General features: G+C 37.9%; 1 protein-coding gene across 2 annotated transcripts in view; it reads right to left on the reverse strand.

Annotated features, from left to right (window-relative positions):
* The window catches only part of LOC106920359 (zinc fingers and homeoboxes protein 2-like), a 145,600-nt gene extending 131,091 nt beyond the window's left edge, over nucleotides 1-14,509 (reverse strand). For both annotated transcript variants that reach the window (XM_014991317.2, XM_088010420.1), the window contains exon 1: nucleotides 13,697-14,509. The gene's annotated coding sequence lies outside the window, so the exon portion shown is untranslated. The remainder of the gene's footprint in view (nucleotides 1-13,696) is intronic.
* Between the last annotated feature and the right edge of the window lie 12,627 nt (nucleotides 14,510-27,136).

A 27,136-nucleotide genomic window follows, 5' to 3' on the forward strand; every position in this document is an offset into this window, starting at 1 on the left:
GACAGTAAATTATTAAAATAAAAAACTCCTAAGCATTATGCTTACATTTATTTTTCTAGGCTACATTTTTTGTGGAATAAATATAGAGAGCAGAATCACCTTTTTGACCATTTACTAAACAATGTCAACAAACATCCTCACTTTGAGTCATACGGCAAACTTTCCTGATGTTTTTCAGATGCCCTGGGATATAGTTTAACCTTTCAAAAACAACTTATTTACTTAAGGGAAGATATAAGACCAAGATAATTTTGCAATAATAGCTACAACTTTGGACACCAAAAGTGAAGTAGATTGTGCTCAGCAGTTACCAAATTCAGGGGATAATATTTCAGTTTTTTGCAGAATCACAAACATTCAAGTATAAGGTTCAAAGAGAGGGTTGAGGTAGTTGAAGAACTCCTGTAAAAGGAGCAAATAACAATTAGCTCTGATTGGTCATCAGAAATTCTGATACCAATAATCAAAACTGAAAACGTCCACTATTTTTCAGACGAACATGCAGCGTGTCCTTTAGTTAAAAATAACATAGAGGCTAAGAAAATAATGCCACAATGTTTGATTCAAAACTACTACCTCCACAAAAAACATGCACATTTACAAGTAAATATACACATTTTTGTCTATGTTTGTTATGATTGATTGTCACAATAATTGAATTTCATTCAGACTCGGGAGTGAGTATGAATGACTCATTGTCCTTAAAAGGAAATTCAGAATTGGAATGTCAGACCTCGAAGAAATTCCAAAATCAGTATTGACAGTTAAAAAACGTCCATTCATCCATCTTCTGTACCCGCTTCCCCTAGCAGTGAAACTCTAGGATCAAATGTTGTTCTGCATTTGATCATTTCCCGAAATCTAATTTAGCCACTTGGAAACATTTCCCAGCAATTCACTAAAGCTGCACAATATATCAAATCAAAACTGTCATACAGTCGCAGTTCCAAGGACATCCTGGATGCAATAGTTAGCAGGACATTGTATTTCAACCATACTTGGGCATACTTTGCGTATTCAGTGGGCCACACGCACACGGACCTCAGACATAGTTGAATATACCGACTGCCTACATTTTTCGTGACCAAAAAATACTTTGTTTCCTACAATCCGAATCAATACTAGCAAGTTTGATAAGCTAGTAGAGCACCTAGCCCCGCTTCTTCTCCATCAAGGCAGTCACTGTACACATCAGTGCGGCACAAAGTCTGGAAGATGCACGTCTTTCAAAGTAGTTGCACAAACTGTTAAACTTATCAGTCCAGTGTGGCATAAAAAGCAGTCTGATGTGAATACTGTTTCATGTCAAGCTACTGACTGTGAAACAGAGAACGCATACTTAAAAATTGAAGTATGTCTAGCGGACATCTGCATTGAGTCCACTTTGAAGATGTGTGAACTTCTGTGGACTGAAGTACACCCAAGTCTGTGGGTTTCTTAACATTCTGCAAGCCAATAATATACACTCACCTCGCATGCACTTTTAGGTGCATGCGTTCAATGCAAGATAATCACCAATCACTTGGCAGTAACTCAGTACACTTTGACAGCTAGACATGGGAAAGACACTCAGTGAGGTCCAAACATCTGAATGCTGCTTCGTGCCATGAGCTTCCAGAAACTTGTGATCGACAAATCCTCACTTTGAATGGGGGCCGACCCAAAAAAAGTTTAGTGAATGGCAGCTGTGTGTATAACATGCTTTGGAGGAAAGGAATGCTTTCTCTAAAACAGCCATATCTTAGTTGCCAGGGTCAGAATTAGGAATAAACAGCATGATACCATAGGGCCATTGGGGCTGGTTCCAACAGTAGAGCCTGCTGGTGGTGGTGTAATGGTATTTAGAATATTTTCTATTCAGTATTCTATACTGGGCAAAACATTAATTGCCCATTCAAGCCCTGAATGGGCAATTAATGTTTTTAATTGGGCAATTAATTTTCTAGTCAGACTTTGAGCCCCTTCATTCAAACGGAGCATCCTTTAAACACCACATCCTGAGCATTGTTGCTAAACATGTCCATCAGAATGCACCCATCTTTTGATGCACCATCCCATAAGGCTCTAACTGCTCATAAGGCTCTAACTGCACTCTTGAGCACCATTATGAGTTACCTGTTCTCCAAAAGTGTGCAGTCACCACATTTCAATCCAGTAGAGCATCTTTGGGAAGAGTTGGATCATGACATAACTATCATGGATGCAGATGACAAATCTGAAGAAATGTTTATCAGTATGGATCAAATCTCTGAGGAACATTCCCAACACATTGTTGAACCTGAGCCACAAAGAATTAAGGCAGTTCTGCAGGCATGTTACATCCAATCTTTGAGAGCCTAGCAGGGTGGTTGGACTTTGACTACTCTGACTACTCTGATACTCTTAACTGTGTTGTGTTATATCCTAACCTAACCTGACATAAAATATTTTGGATGATGTGCTAAAGTTCACAACGGTAGTGGGGATATCTGGACGACAATAAAGACCAACCAAAAAAGAAAAAAAAAAAAAAAAAAAACAGTGATTCAGGAAAATGTGAGTTATTCACAACCAATTTGATCAATAATATCAGAATAGCATGCTGTAGGCTGGTGGAACATAAACGTGCAAGATTGCACTCTTAGAAATATGTTTAAAAGGGAGTTTGACAGACCGCATGAGCCGACATCAGTTTCACAGAGAACTATGTCGAAAACAAGGTGTTAAAGTGGGCTCAAGTCTCACCTCTTGACATGCAGGCAGCAATAATACGGTGCTTTCTAGCCTTGGAAAATAACACTCCTTCTGTCAGCTTATGAAGAACAAAATATAAAATAAATCAGAAAATGTGTAGCCAAATCTGACTGTGAAATTTATATGGTCTCAGAGTGACGCTACAGAGAACGTTGGAAACTCATTTAATTTACTTGCTACACTGTTAACCTGTTTAACGCACGTAGTTTCCACTTGATTTTAGCACTTTTATGGCTGCTCAGCACAGGATTTGCTGTCAAACAGCAACAGAGACAAAGGAGCGCGCGGAGTGGCCGAGGCAGATTTTGAGAGACAGTCTCGCGTCCGCAAAGTTCCACTCTACGAGCGCTGAGAAGGTCATAAAGGAGGGGTTGGGGGGGGGAACTGAATAAAAAATGTAGAGCTGAAGTTCTCTTACACAGAGCAGCTTGATGTTCTGCTGGAGCTTCTCATGAATCTGGACGGTGGTGTTTGTGGGCAGCCCCCAGGTGTGAACATGAGGAAACATATGAATATCAATGAGAACGCTGATGAAAAAGGGGCAACTGTGCTCAGTGAGCTTTTTCTGGATAAATGAGGGTTTGAAACAAGATTTAAATTAACGATCCAGACAAGGAGACGTTTGGTGGTGGTGCGGGGGTGTGTGAGGGGGGAGTGTGGGGGGCGGAGATGGTGCTTCAACAATTCACAGTTCAGGGGCGGAGGGAAGCTAATCTAGGATGGGTTGTTTTTTGAGTTTTTTTTTTTTTTTGTCTGATGAGCCCATCAGTGCTGCTGGTCACTCATGTGTTTAGTAATTGAGAAACGCACACACACACACACACACACCCACACACACACACACACACACACACACACACACACACACACACACACACACACACACAAACTGAAGGCTTTAATGAGAAAATAAGCAGTCTTTTCTCTCTTCATGAATAAAAAATGACTTTTTGGAGATTTAAAAAGAAATAATGTAAGCAGCAGTAACAAACATCTGTTTTTGAAGTGTTTCGCTCTAAAAATTAGGGGGGGGGAAGTGACACCTCCTTTCACTGGATGATTGATGGCATTAAACAAACAAATTTGGGAACTTTTTATCAGGATAGGGAGAAATTTCTGTCAAAATGACACCTTAATAGTGCAGTTTGCATATACTTAATATAATTTTCACCTTGTAAAAAAGCAGGCCTGTTTATACTGGAATAAAGATCTGTTCCTTTTTATTTAATTTTTTTTTTTTTTGGATACAAGTATCACGGTTTTTTCAAGTCATAGTTTCAAGCCACTGCATTTTAAAGTCTAATGTATGACCAGGTATGTTTTTTTTTGTTTTGTTTTGTTTTTTTTCCACAGCATGGAACATAAATACAGTGCTTCCGCTCCCTACACATAGAGAGAATGCAGACATTTGCTAAAACATCACAATTGAATGTATTCAAACCAACTATTTAAATGACTAAGTATCACTTTGTGTCTTCAGTAAAGTTTCTGATCGACTGGTCAATGATAAATGTCAGTTACTAAAAAAAAAAGAAAAAGAAACTGATTACAATCAGAAACAATTTCTCATAGCTTCTCTAATCAATATCAAATGATTAATATTATGTTGTTGCAACCACAGTAATAATAAATGTTAAGGTTATTTCAGCAGCAGTGGGAATATATGGTGCTTTTATGTTTTAAAGATTGATTAATATATTTCTTTGTAAATTTGTGTCAATACCACAGCTTGAAACTGTTCTTATAAACAGCCTTTTAGGACACCAATCTTTTTTTTCTTTTTTTCATTATTTTACAAGGGATCATTCATTAATAAAAGACACACTTCAAACTCAATCCCCACAAAGTTGTTTAGGTTCTCTTTGAAGACAAAGGAAGCCGACCCATTCCTGCAAAAGCACCCCTCAAAAACCGGCTATGTGTCCAATCATTTTCTGACATTTTTTTTTTTTATTATTTTACATCCGGCTCTCAAACATCATGTGACCTCCCTCCGAGCTGTTTCAGATGCGGCTGATGAAGCAGTGGGCGGCACTGAGCTACAGATCGATGTTAAACTGATTGGCCCAGAGGGGACACACTGCAGCAACAGCTCAAAAACAAGGCGACACATTTGTCAGTGATTGGCCCGGACGGACAATTCATCATGCGGAGGACGGCGGGTTTACTGCCGGTTTGTTTCCCAGTCAAACAACTCCCTGCAGGGCTGGACGAGGACCAGCTTTCTATACCGCTCGTCCTGCAGGCGAATACGAGAAAAAGGACGCCTGTTTCATTTTCATGTTGCATTAATATTAATCACTTTTCAAAGCTCACAGCTGACAAGCACACACCCACAACTGAGTTTGTCTTATCTCGGCTGGTAAATAACTTATTTGCATTTCTCTTCTTGCCATAGAATAGAAGTTTGCTTTTATCTCTGCATATTTATGGCAAACATGATGTTTGGATGTAAAGTAAGCTTGACATATTATATTCTTTGCTTTCTGTTTTAAGTTTCAGATAGTGACATTTTTGGACTGAATCTCCTTTTCTTGTGTCACAATGCAAAACTCCCAAAATCTGACCTTCTCCTTGCCAGACTTTTTATTTTTTTTAAACAATTCCAAGTATTCAGCGTTCCCTGCTGATGTCTGTGGCAGCCTGTAAAAGCCTTTGAAGCAGAATGCAGATGACAAGATACTCAGACATTGTAATGAATAAACATTACTGTCCCTATAGCTATTATTCAGCTCTAATAGGTCAATACTGCATAAGGCGAGAACCCAGAGCAATAAAGTGGAAGCACAACGAGCGTCAGATCAGATGTGAACAATTCTGAGTTATCTATTATTCTTAAAATCAATATTATGGCACAGTAGTTGTTTGTATTTACATCAACCATGGTGTAAAGTCAACCCCAAAGAAACAAGTTATTAATGTCCTGTATGATGTAGGGCTCTGAAATATTTCATTTCAGCTCTGAAGCCATTCCAAACAAAGCACCTTTGAGATGCTCAGGCAGCCTGTTAAACTAAAATGTGTGCTTCAAAGCTGTCTTGTAAATGAAAATGGGCTTTCAGAGGATTATTAAAGATGCATATCAACCTCTTGAGTAGAGCCTGGCAATAAATCAATAATAAAACCGTCTCTGAGCCGAGTCATTCAGGATAACCCGGTCTTCAGCGTTCTGAATCACTGGCCACAACTCTCCGGTACCGAGACGCTCAAAGATGTAGATCTGTCACAAGATGCATTTACCTCAGTATTTTTTTATTAGTGAACACAAAAGGCAGAAAGAAATGTGCACTTGCATTCCTTTTGAGCGACTTATGAAGCAACGCATCTGGTTGCTGCATCGATGTCAACCACTGTGAAAACGTACACACATCCTCAATATATCTGAATACTTCCAGTCATTTCCAAGCAAAAAAGATTATTTGTTCTACAGCGAAATACACCCGGGTGTAAAAAAAAAAAAATACGAGCACAGTTTGATTTGTGACAAAGATGCTGATCAATGAAGCAGAAAAATGAAAATCTGTTTCATTAAATATATTCCGTTATGGAATCGCAAACAAAACAGAAACGGATAGAAAGAAAGTAACACACTGAAAGAGTCAGCATCAAGGAAGGAGCATTTCACTGAACAAACAATATGATTGTGATTGTGCTGGAAAAAGAAAATCTGATGGACTTTATGTTCACATTCATATAAAAGTCTCATGTTTACAGTTCTCTAAAAGCACCAGAGTTGCCATTCCCTTGACATTGTGTCAAGGGAATGCAACAGAAACCTGCTACTAGCTTTGTGCTACATGTCTTTTTACTAAAACTTTATTCCCATATGGAGTTATTGTCTGCAGTCGAACTGTATAATCTAAGCCCAAAAGGTTGAATTCCATAAACCCCATAATCTGCACTGGCATAATATTGAATAAAAGCAGCTTCAATTCAAAGAAAGTACCATCTACCAGCATACGAACTAAAAAAATGTAAAGTGCTCAATCAATTATTTAAGGTAACAATTAGGGAGCTTAATGTTCATGTCTACACTCAAAAAAATAAAACTCAAATTTAAAGAATTACAAAGGTTGTGTTCCTCTCCTTGTCACTGTAATAAAAACTATGTTGTGCAAAAAGCTAAGCAAACAGCTTCTGCATCAAAAGCTACCGAGAATTTTAGTGGTGGTTCTGCCGTTTTTATGGTTAGATCAAAACCATATTTTGCTGACTCATTCAACAGCAAAACCATTTAGTTACAGTTTTGGTGCCAGTGCACATCATAAAAACTGATTTAGCCTCATCTCTTCAGTACAGGGCTCAGAACAAGGGCACTGGGCCCTTTTGTCCCCTACCTAGGATCACCCATGTTTACCTTGTACCCAGTGTTTTGGTTATACAAGTTAAAAATTGAGCATTTTGGCAACCATCACTCTGGATGTAGGGTCAAACAAGGGATAGCCACTGCTAAGTTAGGATCTCTAGTGTTCTGGATCTGTTTGTCTTCCAGAGGCTCAGAGAACCTTAGGACTCCAAATGGTATTGAAAATTATTCAACAAACCAGAATATTATTATTGATGAATATTGTCATCGGCCAATGGTAGTACTTTTTTAACGTATTTGTATTGGGTTGACTAGTCTATATTAATTATGTTTACTTCAATCTTGATGCCATCTATGCGTTTCAAGAGGGAGAGAGAAGGAGAATGACCATGTGGTAGATGTTTGGTCACATGACGGTGTTACTAGTGCAGCATAGGAATGTGGGAGTTTTTAACTGAATCACAGATTGATTAGCTGAAGCAGAGAATTGATATCAGCACAATAGATATCAATTTGGACATTGATAACAGTCCAAATTTGCACATTGGTGCATCCCAAGACGCTATAAATAAAATCTGGTGTCCTACAAGAAAACTAAAATCAGGTTGTTGTGAAGTCTTTCAGCACAATCTGGCCAAATAAATACACAATTGGTTTACCTGTGTGGAGAAAATATGAGAAATGGTCAGAAATCCATCTCTCACCTTGATAAATAGGAGAATAAAGAGTGGTCCATTAGCAAAAGGGGGTTGGGAAGAGGTATTAACAGCAGTTAAAAAGCCTGCATGTGGAGTTCACATATGATTTTATAAAAAATCAAAAATGTATATATTTAGACCTTTCCCGACTGAATAAATTATGGATTTTTCTAAACTTTCCAGCTTGTGATTATGCTTCTCCGATGAGAAAAAAGTTAATTCTTGTTTCTTTCTTTAAACATCTTAACCAGAGGTGCCATAAATAGCTAAATTGGTGGGGCCAAATATTCAAATTATGGCTGCAAAATTTAAAAACACATCTTCTAAATTACCTGATGCATGTTTGTATCCAGGAGTTTTTATTTAGTAGGGACAAACTTTCCCAAGATTACTTTTTTTTTTTTTTTTTTTTTTTTTTCAAATAAACAACCATGAAAGCAGAGGAAGATATTAATGTCTTACAGAAGCATGTCCAAGGTGGAAAATTACTGAATCCTGCCAGAAAGCATTTTTCCAGGTGAAATAAATAGTGGTGCAAACTCTGTTCAGAAAAAAAAGAATTCTTTTTAAAGAATTTGATTTCATGGTGTGCAATGAAAGAGTCCACACAACGCTTCGGTCTTTACAGGGCAAAAGAAAAACTCAGGAAAACAAAATGTGAGGCTTGTTAAATTTTGTGAGCAGAAAAAAAAAACATGATTAACCAATAAAAATCCTTGAAAGAGATTTCCAATTTAGCTTCAAGGAAGCACCGATAATGATTACTTTATTCTTTATTCTCACTCCACAAAGAACAGATAATTTTTTGTGTGGTAGAAAATCAGGTGGAATTAGTTCGTTGTTGTCACTCAGCTCCCCTGGAACTCTCCCAGCAGACGTGGAAAGGCGGGCTCAGTTCAAAAAACAGCAACGTGGATCCGATAGGGCCGGCGCATGTGTCGAGTTTCCCCCAGCGGAGAGGTGGGGTGGACACTGACACACACACGAACGTTGATTTCTGGCTAACCCATGTTCTTCAGTGACTCACTACACACACACACACACACACACACACACACACACTCGTACAGAATAACCACCACTACATTCACACACAACCTGGCAGCGCTCGTACTCTCATTCCCAAACACACCCCCACACACGTAGCCTCTCAGTATTTCATAAAGCATCCGATAGCACTGGAAATACTTGTATGTTTGAGAGTAAGGGTGAAAGAAGGACAGAAAGGGCTGGGCATGTGTGTGCATCATGCAGTTGTCATGCATGCTTTTGTTGTGTGTGCGTGCGTGCTTCTGCGTGCGTGCGTGTGTGTGTGTGTGTGTGTGTGTGAGAGAGAGCAAGAGAGAGAAATAAATAGCAATTTACCAGCGCAACAAAGAGTGCATGTGATATTAGCTGTCGGATAGTGTATGTGTGACTGTGTGCAAGGCTCTTATGGCTGTCATGAGCCCTCATGACTGGATGCCACCGAGGGCAACACAAACCTCGAATGGGGTTTCCACCCCCCGCCCCCTATTGCCACAAATTATAATAATAAAAAAATGTGATTTGAGCGGCAATTTTCCGCGATAAAGAAACCAATGATGTGAACAGACTAAATGGTGAAATAAAAGCACAGATAATAAAAGAGAGCAGGAGTTTGTGTGTATGTTCCTATGCGTAGGGGTTTGCACATTTAGTGTGGCAGGTCAGGTGGCAGCAGCAAATCACAGCTGCACTTCCTAAGAATTGGCAAAATGCACGTGTCAAAGGGAACGGCAGCGTGTCAGAGCAGGAAAAAAGCGAGTGTGTGATGTGTGAATGGTAGTGAGGAAAGGAAAGGGCATGGGGCGCTTGCATGGCGCGAGTGTGTATGCGTGTGCGTGTGTGTGTCTTGGCGTTTGTGACAAATAAATAGCAGCCAAAGAGCAAGTGAGCGCGCTCTGATTCTGAGACTGGCAGCATGACCGACTGATCCCTGCATCCATATCATAGGATTAAAAAGCCTGACACGGCACAGATACAATGGCAGTGAAATATGAGACAAAAAAGTCGGTCAATGGAAGAGGAAATGTGATTATGAACCAGAACCGGCGAGAGGAAGATAATATTAAAAAGAAGGGGGTAAAAAAAAAAAAATCTGACACACTTTGAACACGAGCCATACAGCAGAGGTGAATGGTAACGCTGTCACCGGGCAGTATAGAGAGAAGAGAGAGAGAGGGGGGGAGAGAAGAGGAAGAGGAGGAGCTGCTGCCAAATACGAGCCTCTCCAATGATTTCCAAGAGCCAAGACACACTTCAGTCACACTGTCAGGAATGTTGTGGAGGGTAAAACCTGCCCAAATTCAGTTTGCACACCTGTTCGTCTGAGCCTGACAGAAATCCTCCGCCTGCACGTCCTTCAAACGACAATCAAACTGCAGCAGGTCAAAGGCTCAGCTCAAATACAGCTCACAAACTCCACTGATATCATTTATAAGGCAAAAAAAAAAGAAAAACAATGATGGGTCACAGCTGCATTTCCATTTGCAACTAAGTCACTGCATATGGCCTGAACCCGCATGCGAGCAAGCTGCATGCTAATTATTCATGATTTTATGTAACAAGATTTTGGGAAGGAAATTAGGTCAGAGAACATACTGTGCACAGAGGGGGTGAACGTGGAAAAAGGGAAAAGTTTGACTATAGGCGGATTCATTAGAATAGAGGAGCCTTACATCATACTGGCTTCTATGCTGTTTTTAGGTCAACTACCCAGCTGAAAGCAAAGTTATGAGGAATTTAGTTCCTCTATATGGCACACTGCACTATAAAAAGGAATTATAGAGATTAGTACGTTTTTAGTAACAAAACTTTGTTCAATTTTAAAATATGAGATCAGTTTTAAAACTTAATGTACATTAATAATTAAAATCTAAACATTATCCATTTTATTTTGAAAGCAAATACAACCTAAAACTTTGTATTAGAAATTTACTAAGGTTTTGTCTCTTGCTCGTTTAGTGTGCCGTGTCCTGCAGAGAACAGAGACGTGTTTATAAGGGTTGTATTATGACTTGAACATCTGAATGCAAGTTAAGGATGCCAGGACTTGTGGTTAAGCAAGTTTCTGTATGGGAAAAAGACGTTTGTGTCAAGCTTTAACAAGTTTAGCAACAACGCTAACCTCACAACTTACTAATAAGTGTTAATGCTTAACCCAGAGCCCAACAGACAACATATCTTCTTATTGGAGGTTGTGACATCTGACTTTTTGTTTTGCCAAAGTGTTGTTATCGTCTTGTTTCATTTTAGAGCATCATGTCCTCAATGATTTATTACACCTCTTCCTAGTCATAAACCAGTTAGGTTTTATTTTTTGTTTGTTGCTTTTTACCGAGGGGGAGTTAGCACGATATCCAAAAATGATCTTAATATTTAGCATGACCTTAAAAAGGAGATGTGTGAAAAATATTGTTTAAATTTAACAACTCTGTGTCTTTAGCTGCTACTCAATTTCTACTCAGACAATTGACTAAAAGCCACAAAAACCAACTTTATTGATGAAATTTATATTCATTTTACCAGCATACATCAAGAAGGTCAATGCAAGAATCAGTGGCACCACTCCATTGCTCCACACCTGCACAGTTTTCAGAAATTAAATGTCACTTTCAAATATTTATCTTGTAAGTTTTAGTTCATATTTGTCATGCTAATATCAGTAGTTATGTTGTCAGTGACCACAAGTACTCCAATCACTTGACTGATTATTACAAAACTGCCTTTACTGTTCTCTCAAAAATTAATAAAAATTATCTGCTTTTGCAAGTAACAGTTTGAAGAACTTTCTTTAATAGCCTAAAGATACACAGAATATTATTGCTGTATCATTACTGCAATCATGATGACATCAAAAGAAATATTTTAAATTAGCCAAATAGTGTTAATTTTTTTAAGTACATATATATCAAAAATCAACTGATCCGATAAGAGAACATGTGCTTAATCAGCCTGAACAAGGTTCAGATTTCAAACCAATTTTATTTATTTATTTGATTTTTTCTTTTTTTTTTTTTTACTTCATTTCGGGATGTATAAAGAGTGTGCCTTTTGATAAAGAATTCCAGATGAATGTATTTTTTGTTTCAGGACAGAATGTTCTCTGTCCTGAAACAATATGGTATTTTAATGGTGAAAATATCGTATTCCATATGTGACCTTTGGGACGAATCAAAAGGCTATTACGAGTCAATTTACTGGCATTTATTCTGACCACAAAAAGGCAGAAGATTCATCATCGACTGTTGAATAATTAATAGCAGTATCTATTAAAAAAAAAACTTTGAAATTACTTTTTTTTATTTTGGAGTCCAATCTTTCACAGTTTTCAATATAAATTAAATAGACACAAATTTGAAATTCATATTTTAAAGCAGCACATATTTTAAACCTACATTATATTAACACTGTCTAAATGTAATTACAGTGGTCTTAAATAAAATCGTTTGTTATGACGCATTACTATAATTCTTTTTTTTTTTTTTTTTTTTCTTTTTTACGTACATCATATTATTAGTGCCCCCCATCCGGCCACCAATTCAAAAACTTTCTAAAACGCCCCTGATAAGAATACTAAATCTCCATTAAAACTCTTTCTTTTTCTAAAACATACTTTCTCGCACGGAGCAACTAAAATACTCACTGCTGCATTCAGCCTGCTTCAATGTAAACCAGAAGAGAGCCAGTCTGTCATTCCTTGGCACGAAGTCAGCGTCTGCTCACCAGCCTTCCGAGCCAAATCAACGAGCGATTATATGTTTAACACTAAAGCGATTAAAAAGCATTACTCAACAAACTTTATCGACTTAATTGTGTCCACACAGTCCTGTACATGTCTGCCGTGAGCATCTGATTTAAGCGTAAAGCTGTTTCGTATCAAACTAATCGGCACTGCGTTGCAATCTGCGACCTATAACAGTTTTAAATACAGTATGCTTATGTTTACAAAAAACCTCACTAGCGACTGAGAAAGTTGGTTTAAATTCAAGTCGAAAGTAAAGTGCATTAAGTGTTTGTTTTGGGGTTTTAAAAGTGTAAAAAGCAGTCAGCCATACGCAGCGTTTATGTTTCTATACAGTCCGCTGACGGCTGCTTCACCTCAGATGACCCAACCAGCCAGACTGGCTGTCTGCTAGCTACCCCCGTTTGAACCTACGTACAGCGGCAACAACAACACTTGAACCACCGCAGCCCAAACTGCCACTCGCTTCCACTGTTACTGTGTCATCGTTTTTTGTTTTTTCTTTTTTCTCTTATAAAAAAAGAAAAAGCTGGAATTTTTTTCTTGTTTCTACTTCACTTGGCTGACTAACGCTGACTCGGAGTGGAAGGAGCGAAGAGGAAAAGAACCAAAACAAATACATTTCCCGACATGAAAGGATAACATCCAGAAACGGGCAAGCCACGTTTTGTGCCGCTTGTGTGCGGGGAGAGGCTAAAGCTAAAGCCCTTTAGCTTCACCGGGTTGCCCGTCATTAGCGGGGGGCTAACTGGCTAGCGGTTAGCTCCCCTGGCTAATAAATTTATTATGGGCACTTTCACCGGTGCTTGGAAGGGGACGGCAGAAGTTATCTACCCACGAAAAAACAACGCGAAACGGACGGCATTCACTTCTCTGACAACTGCTTTAAAATATAACCGAGGATAAATGCTCCCACATAACAAACTAAAGTTACCTGACAGCCAAGAGTCAAACTGTTTTATTTCTACTTTGGCTGCCGTGGAGCTTCGATTGGTGATAGCAAGGTGATTCCCACTCTGAGAGGCTGTGATGGAGGGGACGGGTCGCTAGCAGCGGCATCAGCCAGGGCAGAGAGAGGGAGCCAGTCAGTCAGGCTGCAAAACAACCCGCCTCTAATAACTTCACTTTTGCGGTCACTTTGGTCAAAATTTCCCAAAAGCTGTTAAAAAATAAGAAGTTTTTCTTGCGTCCTACCTGTGAGCGGTGTGTAGTTGTGGGGTGCGACAGGCTGGAAGTTGATTATTCCCAGATATCCAGAGTGGTGCGGTGCGGAGCGCATATAGCTAGCGCTGGGTACAGTAAAGATTGTAGCATAGCTAACCTAAAGACAACAGTAGAGAGGAGAAAAAAAAAGCCTCCTCGTTGCTCATAGGGGGGATCGACGACAAAAACCACATGATCTTTTACGTCAGCATATATTTGCATAGGATGCCAAATTTATGTTTGGCGTCCAGGTGACGTGGAAATGTACAGAAAAGTTTGATTGTGGAGCTGTAACCCGCGGACCGAGGCAAAGGCTGGTCGGGTTGCGGCGGAGACACGCAGGCATGTGGGAGCCATGCACCTCTGTCCTCCGCTCCAGCAGACCTGCTCTGCTCCACTCTGCTGTTTCATGACTTACAGCATGGATGCCAGTGATTAATTGCCCCTGGAACCTTCCTATGCATTTACTTTTCCTGTTGCAATCAGATTTTATATTGAATTTATTCACAAAAATGCCGCTTTATAAACAAATGTATAAGCGTTTTTTATTTTTTTTATCCCCTCTTTGACAATTAGATTTGGGTGAGTTTTCACATGATGTATATAGCGCAGACTTGTTTGTTGTTTAAAAAAAAACAATAACAACTTTAATCTCTTAAAATCTGTCACAATTAACAGAAAATATTTGCAAAATGTATTTTATTCTAGAAACATACACAAAACATAATGGCTGCAGATGAACAGAAATAAAAAATATGCCAGCACTTATATTTTTTTAAAACACCTGTTTGATCCTGTGGCTGACCTCGCTATGGATGGTGCAGCAGCAGTACCAAGAACCTGTTAAAACAGCTCTTGCTAAATCCCCCTCTAAAGATGCCAACGACTAGTTTTCACCGGGAAGCGATATGGGAGTGGAACTGAAGTTTCCCTGTTCATCAGACGGCTGTTTGCATTTCATTCGCCTCATGCATTTTTGATAAATGGGCTTGTTGTTGCGGATCAGATGCAATAAATGTGAGACCTTCCTCTCGCACGCCTCTCTGAAAACGTGACATAGGGCGACACCAATAGGCCTATTTGAGAACTGCAACCTTGTTATAGGAAGGCTTTATTATTTTCATGTTATAGTTTTATGGTACAAGGAGTGGTCTTTGTTGTGATTTAATGACCTTTTACTGAAAAGATAACGAGCTAAAGCTCACAACCGGAAGGAAATAGCCTTTTGATCAAACGCTAGAACGGCGACATTATAGTTTTGTTTGTGTTGTTTCCCACCACCTCCAAGATCCGTTTTATTTAAACTATAGACCTTTGTTTAAAAAAAAGAAGAAGATGCATTAGCCTATGCGCGATTTGAATAAGAGCTGAGAAGAAAGTGACTCCTTGCCAATTGTTACATAAGAAATGTGACATGAAAGCTGCTTACTTGCGGTTCTGATTTAGCTGTTTTCAAACAATTGCATGATTGTATTGCCTTTTTATTTAAAAAGTTTAATATACATTTTTAGTATTGGAAAATAAGATTGACATATCCATTCTTCCAAGTTAGCTTTCACACTTGATGTTCTGTTGTAATTCCTTAAACATTATTCTGAGCAGGTTTTTTTAACCTGATAAACTACGAACTATATATCTATTAAAAAAAAATCATGTGAATAGGAATTCAAAGAGTAATTACCTATTTCATGGCCAAGTGTTTCAGGAACTCAAAGACTGTGCCATCTTCTGATTTGGATGGATTTAGAGACAAGTCTGAGTAAATAATAAGGGCCTTCAGAACAGAATCGATGCCACAGTCTGAGCCATTTTGGCAGAATAGGTTTTTTTCTGCAACTGGAGGCTCTTGCCAGTGTCTCCAGAATACACAATCAGGTAATGTTGCCAGGCAAAAAGTGCCAGCTCTTAACCAATAAGCAGAGTTTTGGCAACATTGCTTAGCAACAAAAGTTCAAAACCGAACCACTCAAGGCTTAAAATAGTCTAAAATAGTAATCAAGAACCATTGGTGTCACAAAATTTTGGCAGATGAAAAGCTTTGGAGGAAAGAGGTTCCCTGCTGGAATACCAACGTATGAAAAAAGGGTTGCGTCCTTCGCTGATGAAAAGAATTCTTGCAATACAAGTTTGTTCATGGCAACTAATTACCTGTTGTTCAGCTCTAATTAGGGTGTAGTCTGTGGATGTTTCAAATGTATGAAAACATAAAAAAAAGAGACTTTTTTTGAATTCATGATGCCTTTCTTTCTGTACTTTTTTTTGTCTTTGCTAAATTGACTTAAACAAATATTAATATTAATCCTCAGAACCAAAGCTTTGGCCTGCTGACCTTCTGAACTCATGGGTCAGCACCCTGCTGGTTAAGTAATCCTTGCATGTCTAAAACATATTTTAAACCGAGAAATCTCACACAGTGAACCGAGAGCAGTTGACTTTGCTGACCTCAAATTTCCAAAAGAAGAACCTCTGCTGAATGAAACACCCCGAGTCACCATATTTATGTTTCAGTTCACATTCGGTTACATCTGGATGGCAACATTAATTTCTCAGGTCATGTCTTAATTATAAGCAGCAAAGAGAGTTTCCACATCATTAAAAAACATATTTGAGACAAAACTTTAAGTATCTAAGAGAACCAAAGGTCATTTAGCAAACTTTCCCCGAACAGCTTTCAAATTATTCACAACAGGGCTTTAATTTTGCTGACATAAAGTTTCTTTTCCTCTCATGAAATATTAATGACCTTATATAGTCTCTGGCAGATTATCCAAACAGATGTCCGCATGACTTTCTAATCTAAAATTAAGACCAGTCATTTTTGAAGCCCCACCTCCTGCATGAGGCTATCTTGTATTTTAACACAGAAAAGTCAGAATAAATATCACCAAAAAATGATCATAATACACATGGCAAATATTCATCAATTTCCTATCCCCCCTTCACCGCGACAGGTGTATAAAATCAAGTACCATGTTATGTTGACTGCTTCCACAAACATTTGTAAAAGACCAAGTCGCTGACAGGGGCTCAGTGAAATTTCTTTGCAACTAAATACTCTATTGTCAACTGTGAGTGGTATTATAACAAACTGGAAGCCATTTTGAAAAACAAACTCAGCAATGAATTGGTATGCTACAAAAAAAAATCACAAAGCAGGTTTAATGGATGCTGAGGTGTGAAGTGTGCTTCCTGCAGACCTCCAAACTTTATGCGGCCTTCAAATGAGCTCATTATGGATGCATAGTGAGCTTCATGATATTTAATGCAAATCGTCAGATGTAGTGGTGTAACGCATTCTGTCACTGGACTCTCGAGCAGCGGAGACATGTTGTCTGGAGCGAGGAATCCTGCCTGGAAATCCAAATGGATAAGTCTGAGTTTGGCAGTTGCCAGGAGACCAGGACACATCAGACTGCATTGTGTTGTGGGTAAAGTTTGGTGCAGGTGGATGATAAAGGTTGTCACAGGACTTGGCCTTTGACCCTTAGTTACAGTGGTGCTGAAGCACTGTTAATGCTTCAGCATTCTAAAACATTTTAGAAACGTTCTTGCTTTTAACTTTGTGTGAACAAAAGTCGGAACAGTTTCCAAGGTCATTGATGAGCGAGTTTGGAGGGGGAAGAACTTAACTGGTCGGCAAGTAGCCCTGACCTTGAACTGATAGAATACCTTTGGGATAAACGAGAGGAAATACCCAGAGCCAGGACTTTAACAACACGTGATTCTTAAAGAGTGGTCATAAACGTCCATAAACACACCGCTAAACCTTGTGCAAAGCTTTTCTGGAGAGGAGCTGCTAAGCTTTAAAAGTTGGTCCAACATCATATTAAACACATTCACACTTGTTTTCTATGTTATATTACAAGATAGGTGGGGTTTAGTGCGCAAGTATATTGCGTGAATTACATATAATCTAGAATTGTGCAGGCACAATGTCGTTTGGACGTTGTTTGTCAAAAAGAAAGTAAAACAGTAATCTCTATTTAAGAGATGTTGTCTTTGAGGCCTGAAAAAATGATTAAAACTTTCACTTTCTGTTGTCCCTAAATGACATTTTTGTGGACTAAACCACACCAAGCAGAATAAATATGCAAATAATATGAGAACTAACATCAAAAATAGCCAAACACCAGACAGCTTCTGCCCACTCTTGTCCACTTTACATTCTCCACCTCCAAATCCAGACTTTTTAATGCACTTTGCTAAGCCATCTCTGCAAACAACTTGGTGTGTCATCTAAAAAGAATCACCGGCAATTCTGTTGTAAGGGTATGATGATCCGCTGGATATCGCTTTCGGTGCACACTTTCTGTGATATTTGTGGAGATTAGGCTGTTCAAACTACTGTTTTTGGGCACCTTGAATACATCAACCCAAGCAGAAAATATTTATGTGTAATTGTGTGGTTTTGACTGGATAGTTTCTATTCTACTGCTGCATCCTGGGCTTACAGCTTATACATACAGAGCTAAACATGAAGGTTATGAGCTCTGACTCTGAGTGGGAGGAGCTGCACTGCTAACGTATGACACTGACTTGGCAGACTTTGTGTCTCAGGCAAAAACGTCAAAACCCTTTTGAAGCGGATAAGAGGTAGGAATGTGAGAATCGTCTTTGTTTCAAATACAGTAAACATGTAGTTTCCAAACAAAAGCTTTTAGAATCACTTTCTTCCTAAAAAGATATAACTGGTACGCCTTCATGCTTTCATGTGCTTGACACAATTGTTTTCTGGCAACAATTATAGAAATCCATTTTAAGTCTGTTAGTTAATCATAATATCTAACTTTTTTTGGTAAGAGATTTAATCTATCTGAGTTGAAATGATAGCTGCAACATGTTTATCACTACAAACTTCAATGTTGTTAATCAGGATTTCATGTGACAGTTCAGTATAAAATAGCACATATAATGTGGTGGAAAGAAGATGCATGGTTTCTATGTTTCTGAATGAAAGTCAGAAAGTGCAGCATGCCTTTGCATGCAGACGCCCTCAGTCAATACTTTACAGAACCACCTTTCCCTGCTGTTACAGCTGCAAGTCTTTTCAGTTATATCTGCAGCATTTTTGGACATCTCTTTTTGATATCGTTTTCCATGTCTTTCCTGTACACATTTACTCTTTCTTGTTTGTTCACTAATGTTGTGCAACAAAACTAGAAGGTTGTCACTCAACAGCTACATTTATAGAGGTAAAATTACTCTCGGATAGCCTGTATTTAAGGTAATTGGCTAAACTGATTTCTTTAATGATGTTAGAATTTAAGGGGTTGAATACGAATCCATGCTGCACTTCTAAGATTTGCTTTTCTTAGAAGTGCTTACAACTAAACATAATTATTTCCTATTTAATCTTTTCAGTTCTAAACTACTTTGTTTTGGTCCATCTGTAACATACAATCCCGACAGATATATTGACATTTGTGGCTATAATGTGACAAAATGTGAAAAAAGTTTAAAGTTTAATGTACTGCAATGATCTGCACATCACGTATCCCTGGTTCTCTCAAGTTGTTCTCTTAATAACTAATCAGAACAGAAGTGTTTATGTTGTGAACACGTGCAAAAATGAAGACATTTATTTACTAAGCTGAAAATGAGTATTAGATTTGCATAAAACAAATGCAGTAGCTTTTTTTTTTTGGATGAAATCAAGTTATGCTTCTATTTTCATGACAGAACATTTATTTCAGAAAGCTTTTATTTTTTTTTGTCACACTGATTTACCAGCTCTTTTAATAACCATTTTATAAGAAGAGGCACTATCCTAATGAGTCAGTCAGACAAAGCTGCACAATCAGATAAAGCTCATACAGCTGATTGAATCAGGCATGAAATGGTAAATGGGACCCAACTATAGAACATCCACCTTGTCCTTTTTAACCATTCAAAGCACTTCAAACTTCAAGCGATATTCAGCCATTTACAAACCACTTTTTGTTCCACACATGGAGCAGATTTAGTCATTGATACTGAGACAAATGTCAGCTGATGTGGAGTTCTGCTGCACAAGGACACTTTTAATTAATGTTGCTACTTTCACTCAGTCTGATAAGTACACTACGTTATTGTACCTGGAATTAAAGCAGCTCATTACGATATATAATATAATATAATATTACAATTGGTGATTTAAGGTGAAGTGAAATAATTTCAAGATTTGTTTTCAGGGTTTTCTTTCATCCCGTTTCTGAAGTACAGCACCACTTGCAATGTAACACCCTCACCATGACACAACCCCTACCCTGCTTGACAGCTGCCACAACGTTCTTAGTTTTGAGTATTTTATATTTGACAGGAAAAATTCTAAGAGCCCAGGTGTTTGGAATACAGAGAACTAACAAAACTACTACCAATTAATATACTAATTTATAGTATATTATATGTTCTATCATGTATACTATATTTTATAAATCCAAAAATAAAAAATACAACAAAAACTAATATAATAATATGCAAATTATATACAAATTCTATAAAACGTACATATATTTAAATATATACATACAATATGCAGGTCATATTTATTTTTGTTTTGTGTGTTTCAACTAAAATAGAAAAATAAATTCTGATGACATTCACCTTTGGGAATGATACAAACAAGCATCTCGCAAACATCAAGCGTTTATGACCCACTTCACCTCCCTGTTCACAGCAGCAGCTGTGTGCCACGGGTGTCACAGAATGCTTGACACCACAGATGAGTGTTGCTCTTAATTAATTGGAGCAGAGCAAGCTGTGAAAATAGCATGTTAATGAAAAGAAATTAGAGGAAAAAACTGGAGGAATGCAGTTACATTTAGTTGTGACTCAAAGATTGTATATTTTTTTTATTCCTGGTGCAACAATTTGTGAAAAGTGAAAATGAGCAACAAAAAAAAATCACATACAAATAGCAGGAATGTGCCCCAATATCTAACTTTAGGTCAGCAAAGGTCAGTGTCACAGTAAAAACTGTTAAAGTTTTAGTACTCTTTAAATCACTTATCACAGAATACTGCCTGAAAGCATGCCACATATACATTGCAGCATGTTGCAGTGACAACAGGTCGTCGCCCTTCCCTCGGCTGGAGGATGCAGCTCCTCTCCCTGTCCTCCTGCAGGTCATTCCGAGTCGCTGGCTTGGCTCCTTCTCTCTGTTGATGCTCATTAGTAAGTCACCTGCCTCACTCTGCTGCTCTGGATCCCTCCTTGATGCTTTATTCATCACAGGAGGAAAAAAGCAGAGTGCTGTCCGGACACATTTACATACAAATGAAGTGAGGATTCATTATTAATGCACAGACACACACACACACACACGCACACACACACCCGCATACGCACACACACACGCACACATGATCATCGTCTGCTGCAGAGAGCGTCGATAACCACAAACGTCAGGGCCATGGCCCTGAGTTGCTGTTAATTCAGAGTGTGCGTGACGTGGAATGAGCTGGAGTTTATCACATTTTGCATGGATGATCATCCCCACTGGCTTTACACGCAACACGTCTTGTGAGCTCAGAGCAGGCAGGAGTTTTTCTGCTCAGCTGCCTTTTGTTTGTTCCCTTGTTTTTGTATTTACTCCAAGTCGAAAGAGGTGCAGAGCTGCATCACCTGTTTCGCATAACAACACTTGAGTAAAACATTTGGGCTTAACAATTCCTAGATGAGTGTTTTTCAGACCCAACATGTCAGTGATGGCTGGAGAAGCTGGCATGTACGATACATTTGTCCACTTACTGCAGGAGGATCTGGTGTGTATGGAGCCTTAAACTTCCCATCTATGTTTGAAAGGACATCCTGCAGTCAGATATAATTTTACTCCCTTAGCCTATTATGTTCTCCAAAATTGATCCTAATTTTGAAAAGAAGTCTTAGGTAATCAACAAGCTGATGTCATGTTCATATCAGTTGTAAATAAAAAAATGTTCTCAAGCAATTTAACTGGTTAAATAAAGGTTCAAATAAATCTTACTGAAAGGTTTTAGGGCAACAATTCCTTTCTTCAAAACATAGTAAAAATTTCTGAAACTAATTAACTAAAAACTTTTTCAGCTCCATTTCTGAAAATTTATCACAATTTTTTAGAAATAATTATGTGGCTATGTAAGAGTTCAATGCTGTTGAACACTGTTACATGCCAGTTTGTGTCGTTTATGTTTAAAACCTGTTAAAGAAACATGTTTTCCAAAAACGTATTCTGCCTGGCAACCAACTTAAGAAACTCATTGTCACCTCATTTATTAATAAGAAAATACAAAATGTGCAGACAATCAGGCATCCGCAACACATTTTGGGAGCTAGGCAGCAAAAATTCTACCCAGGCCCTCATTAAAGTTTAGGTCGATCCTGGTCACGAAACTCCCTTCTTTCATCTGCAACAACTTTTTTTTTTTTTTTGTCACAAAATAATTAGGATTTTTGTGGGAGTTATTTGACCGCTATCAATTTCTTTATAGAGTTATCTTTAGGGAGATGCATACAATTCGGTCCATCTATGCTGCAGAAAAAACAGCGTAATCCTATAAACTTAGTTCACAACTAACCTGCATATATATAAAAATAACTCTATCTATCTATCTATCTATCTATCTATCTATCTATCTATCTATCTATCTATCTATCTATCTCTCTCTCTCTCTCTCTCTCTCTCTCTCTCTCTCTCTCTCTCTCTCTCTCTCTCTCTCTCTCTCTCTCTCTCTCTCTATATATATATATATATATATATATATATATATATATATATATATATAAATGAAAGCACAAAAATGCCCACACAAGCTGGCAACGTACAAAGTTACTTAACATTTGACATTTCCCTCAGTTAATTCATGACCAAATACAGACATTAAGCTATCATGCAGAAACACAGACATCTTTGTACTCTTTCAAAACTATGATTCTTCCACATGACATGACAGTTATTTCACCCAAAGTTCAGGTTTCTATAACAGGAGCTTCAGTCACATGTATTTTATTACTGTGATTCCACTTAAATCTGATTTAATGTAATTTGTTGCAGTGGATTTTGACTGAAATGTGAACCACATGTGTCGGATTAACGGATATTTTATTGCTGTTAAAAATATCACAGAAGGCATTTGGTTCAGGAGTCACAGTCATTATGTTAGTCAGTTTGATCTATTTATCTGTAAATTAAAGAAGATGAGTCCTGAATTTCTAATCACACCAGAAAACATTTTGGGGAGTAGATAATTTTTTCCCCCTTCACTTCATATTTTAAAAGTTCATGGAGATCTGTTATGACATGAGCAAAAAGAACTGATTCACTCAAATCACAATAGATGAAAGTGACACTTTAGCCTTTTCCCTAGTAATAAATATGTCTTGCAGTCAAAATAGTTTTTGAGAAAACATAGAATTGCTGAGAAAAAATGCATTTTCTCCTAAATGAGAATAAGATCGTTGGCGACAAGATGTTAATGTAAAATTTATTTTAATGGGTTATTAATTTTAGGCTTTTAAGATTGCATTTGAACAATTGATTTTTTTTCAGTATATATTATACACATAACTTTAATGATACTGGACCACTGTCCTTGGATGAATTCGAAGAGTTCAGTAAGACTATGTTGGTGTTGTGTGAACCCAGTCTTTAGGAACAATTAACACATTTTCAACACAATTGAGTTTATATTAGTGTTATGTGTGACAAATCCAGTTTTGTTGAGAGTTTTAGATCATTCTACCGTTGAAACATCCAATTTTCAACTATTCACTAGTAATTTAAATTAATTTTATACACTGGTAGCCAAAGAAACCCTCAGCATGATGCTGCTCCCACCATGCTTGACAGCTGGTACCATATTCCTGGGTCAGAAAGCTTCTTCTTGTTATTGTGGCTAAACAACTTGAACTTTACATGATCTCATTTCTCCAGAAAGCATTTGAAAAGTGAGTCTGAGTTGCTGCTAACTTTCTCCATCAGTGCCCTGTCAGTGCATTTTGATGTTAAGCTGACCTTTACGCTGGACAGTCCCTCAGGTGTTTTACCACCTTTCAGGTTTTGATAGGCTTGAGAGTTGTTGATCCCTGCACTGCTGCCTAATCAATCAATCCATCGTCTGTACGTGCTTGTCCACGGGGACTTACCCATCTCCATCTCCAAAAAGAAGGGATTGTAATGTGGGCGTTAGCTTTGTTGTCCTTTGCAAAGGAAGATTTGGGTTTCAATCTCAGTCGGGGCTTTTTTGCGTGGGAGTTACGTGTTTTTCCTGTAGATATGTAGCATTTTCCTTCAACCCAGTCCAAAAACATGCACTTTTGTAGAATTGGACAATTTAATTTGCCTTCAGGTGAGAGAGTGTGTGCCCCTTCTGTCTCTCCATGACCCTGCGATGAGAGTATTGACCTGTCTAGGGTGAACTTTGCCTCTTGCCAATTGACCACTGAAAACAGGCAGGAGCCTCTATGTGACTCTACAAGAATCAAATGGGCCTGGAAAACAGATGGATGTGAAAGAAAATACACAGCCAAGGAAAACTATCACGAGATTGTAAAACTTATGACTCTTCACAGGATGCTCTTTACAATAACACAACAGATCCAAAAGAGGGGAAACAGAGTGGATGCAAATTACATACTATATTAACATTTTATGGGTTTCTCATGGAAATCTAAGTGGAAGGGAAAAAAAATGTGGTTGAAAAGCAACATTTGTTCCTTGCGAAACAAATGTCATTCAAAGGTTTTGGGAAGATTTTCAAGTCATCAACTGCAGCTTCAAGATCCATCACATGTGGATGTATTCACGAAACTACAGCTGTTGTGTTGAACCACTGCTGAACCAGAAACCATGTCAGAAGCATCTTACTTTTCCTAAGGAGAAACAGGAACTGTGTTTTTTTTTTTCAATGACACATCGTTCCCCAAAGAAATGAAAGTAAATGTTATAATTCATTTGACGATGAAGGCCCCGACCCTGGAGGAAGAGAAGAGATGCAGATAATTCAACTTGCTTGAGGTCAAATGTGAAGTTTCCACATTTAGGGATGATTTGTGGATCATGCCATCTACTGCTGTTGGTGACTCAGTTTTATCACATGTAGGGTCAGAGGAGTGGTCTACTGAGAAATACTAAAGCGATTCATGCTTGAATTAAGGGAATAAATGCACTTTTCAGTGATATTTGTGAAAATACACATTATAATACACCTCTAGAGGGCAGTAGATATAAGTCAGCGCATGTTCACATTTGCCCCTTTTGACTGAGAAAAAATAGAAGCTTTCAGGGTTTAGTATTTTTTAAATAACCTTATTGCCACTCAGAGGTGCAAAGAAACATCATATATCTTTTCAGGCTATAAGAGCACAGCTTAAACCAGGGAAAATTGAATTTAAATACATTTTTTGAAAGGACATGTGAATATCTGGTTTATGACAGTAGCATCTTAATCACGTTAAAAATCATCAACCTCAAACACTTTGCATCATCTTAAACCGTGAATCTAAGGTAAAACACAGACATAGAAATGAAAAAATGTGAACAGCTGTTTGCAAATTATAGTTGACGTTGCAGTAATAATAATAATTCCACATCAAATGAAACTCCTGTAATGTTTCGTGATAGCTTTTCCAATAGGCAGGCAGGATTACCCACAAAGTGCACAGGAGGCAGCTGTCCAGGAGCTTCAAACGCTCTGGGTTTACTCCGTAATATCAATGCTAAGTATCACAATGAGAGGTCCTCTGACCTCCGTCTAGCAGACCCATCTGGCACTCTGTCAAAACCTCGTTTTTAGGCCAAAACGCCTGTCTGAGTTTAGAGCCGTCTGCTTTCTGGGAGGTTAATCCGGCATTCCCTTAAAAAAACAAAAAACAAACAAACTCTGAGACATGGAGAAAATAGGTTAAAGTACTTTTTTATAAAAAAATAAAAAAGAATCTCACAGCAACTACCAATACAATCACTTAATATCTCAAGACAAGACAAATGATTAACATTTTGATGACAAATGTGAAAAATCTAGAGGTCACGAAATGTAATCATGATGGATTTTTCAAAGTATGAGTCATAATAATATCTTATTTACTTTCTTAAAGTTTTTTGTGGCACTAATACAACTGCAAACAGAAGGAAGAGCAAGAAGAAGTAGTGCAGCCAGTGACCCTTATGGTCAGGAATGAAACCGGGCCTCTGCTCTGAAGGAGTAAAACTGAAGCCTCTGTATATGTTGTACCTGTTTTACCACCAAGCCTCATTTCCCTTATTTACTTTTGAAATAAGAAAGTAAATGAACGGAAATAACTCATTACAGCCATGCCCGTAAACCTCCGCCCCCCCGAGCTCTAAAGGTTTATTGTTAGACATGAACATAACCACAAGATGGCAGCATTTCATCATTTTAAGGGCACCACATTTATATTGAATTATTTGTTTCAAATGCCTCACAAAGACTTAATATAAAAATATACATTCGTCCTTTTAGTCTCCCGTAACTATTATTTATTAATATTTTATAATTTTATTCCCCCTCTGGTTATAATAATATAACTTTATTCAGTTGTATCTTTTTATTTTATCTATTGAGCTGTATTTTGTACACTGTTGCTGGTACTACATTTTATATGTCTCACCCTCTTTGCAAATGAAGTTCAATAAACATATGTCTGAAAAAAATATAATTCAAAATGAGAATGTAGTAGATTTTAATCCTTTATAATAATTCAGTTCAGTTAATTTTTCGCAAAGCATCAATTCACAACCAATGTTGTCTCGAGGCACAACCAAAGAAAACATTTCAATCACACATACATAAACACATAAAATATAATAAGTGTCAAAATGAGTAAAAAGTGCTCTGATTCCTTTAAAACTGCAAAAAAATAAAAGACAACAACAATCTTTCTCTCCAAGCTGCATGAAGAGTCCTGCTTTAACAGTTGAGATAATTATAATCAAGCAAATCACAACTAAAGTGGTTCTAATTATTGTATTTAAGCACTCGTGGTTATTAGGAGGATGACGTGCAATCACGAATGTCCTTCCTTCAAGCTTGAACATATTCAGCAGCTGGACAAACAAACGTATAAGTGGTGATGATTTTACTTTACCTGTTTCCTTTCCTTGTGTTTACACTAGCATGTAACTCTTAGTGGTTTTGTCTATTTCTTCTGGGTGCCATTTCCTGCTTAGATTCCAAGTGATGCATAAAAATAAAATGTGCTGAAAAAAGTGAGTTACCTGCAGCAATTTAAAGATGGAGGTGTTTGTGAATGTTGTGTCACAATGTGGTCTCTTCATCCGCAGAAGCTTAACCAACTTGCAGACCTGGGGTTAACGGCCTTAAAATAATTCAATCTTTTATTGTCTCACAATAAGAAACTTAGTCTGAGTGCATTTATTCATTGTGGGGAGAAAAACACATTACTATAGTTATTTGACATCACTTTGTGGGACCCAGAAAAATTACTAAAAATAAA

The sequence above is a fragment of the Poecilia mexicana genome, unplaced genomic scaffold (assembly GCF_051168715.1).
Source record: "Poecilia mexicana isolate PSO_F unplaced genomic scaffold, ASM5116871v1 scaffold_11, whole genome shotgun sequence".
In the NCBI taxonomy this organism is placed as follows: Eukaryota; Metazoa; Chordata; class Actinopteri; order Cyprinodontiformes; family Poeciliidae; genus Poecilia; species Poecilia mexicana.